The sequence below is a fragment of the Etheostoma spectabile genome, chromosome 18 (genome assembly GCF_008692095.1).
Source record: "Etheostoma spectabile isolate EspeVRDwgs_2016 chromosome 18, UIUC_Espe_1.0, whole genome shotgun sequence".
NCBI lineage: Eukaryota > Metazoa > Chordata > Actinopteri > Perciformes > Percidae > Etheostoma > Etheostoma spectabile.
In genome coordinates, this window is record NC_045750.1 from 13,513,212 (window position 1) to 13,514,383 (window position 1,172).

General features: G+C 38.1%; 1 long non-coding RNA gene across 1 annotated transcript in view; it reads right to left on the reverse strand.

Moving 5' to 3' along the window:
• Window positions 1–1,172, reverse strand: part of LOC116706763 (uncharacterized) — a 9,055-nt gene that overhangs the window by 7,583 nt on the left and 300 nt on the right. The gene's annotated exons all lie outside the window — the stretch shown is intronic.

A 1,172-nucleotide genomic window follows, 5' to 3' on the forward strand; every position in this document is an offset into this window, starting at 1 on the left:
TGTGTGTGTGTGTGTGTGTGTGTGTGTGTGTGTGCGCGATTATTTGGCTGGAGAGAGAGAATAGAAGGAAAAAAAGGGGGGATGGATGCCCCACATAGGTTTCTCCCACCTGCCCATGGGTTGACACCACAGCTGTTACCACCCAAGAGGGGGTTGGAGAGGACAAGAGGAGGTGTTGGCTGGGTGAAGGGTTGAATGGATATAGCCTAAAAACCCAAAGTACCTACTGTATATATAAATGTTGTACTAAGTCTTGTATTATTATTATTCAGTGTACACAAATTATCAGTAGTGGAAGTACTTACCTTTACTTAAGTGAAAGTACCAATACTACCACAATGTGAAAATACTCCAAGTAAAGTAAAGTAAAGTCCTGCTGTCAAAATCCAGAGGTGTCAAAAGTATTCCCATTTAATACGCAGGTAGAAGTATAGATACTACGGTTTAAAAATACTAGAAGTAGAAGTTGAAGTTTCAACTCAAGCTTTTTACTCAAGTAAAAATGTAAAATTACTGGTTTTAAAACTGCTTAAAGTAAAAAAGTAAAAGTAATGCAAGGGGGGAAAAAAGGCCATTAAGGACAAAAGCTTAGGCCACGCCGCAGGGGCCTGTAGTGCACTACCCCATCTCCCCCAAAAAACATTTTCCTAAAGGCCATAATGACTAAAATGTTATATTGAAATGTTAATGTCGAAAGTTTGGTGACGCACCTGTTTCAGCCGCATCTATGCCCATTGAAAATGAACACATTTTAGTACAATGCAAATACATTAAAGAACCATGTGTGTGTACCACTGAGCATTGACGTGTTTCATGGAGCGGAAGATATGATGACTAGTTGCTTATAAGTATTGTAATGGTTCAAGAGGTCAAACTTCAGAGGTATGTTATCAACAGCCTTTATTAGATGGAAATGTACATCCACGCTTAGCTGCAGGAATCTGTGAGGGCAAAGGTTTCACTCTATTCGGATGGCGCCATTTATCTGGATAGGTTTTTTTTTTAATTTGGTATTGTTTTTTAACGATGACCAGCCGAAATGAAAACAAACCAAACTGAAATAGGAGTAATGAAGCTATTTTTCAAATGTAAGGAGTAGAAAGCACAGATAATTGCGTGAAAATGTAAGGAGTAGAAGTAAAAAGATACATTTTTATTCTTTGGCTTTTAAC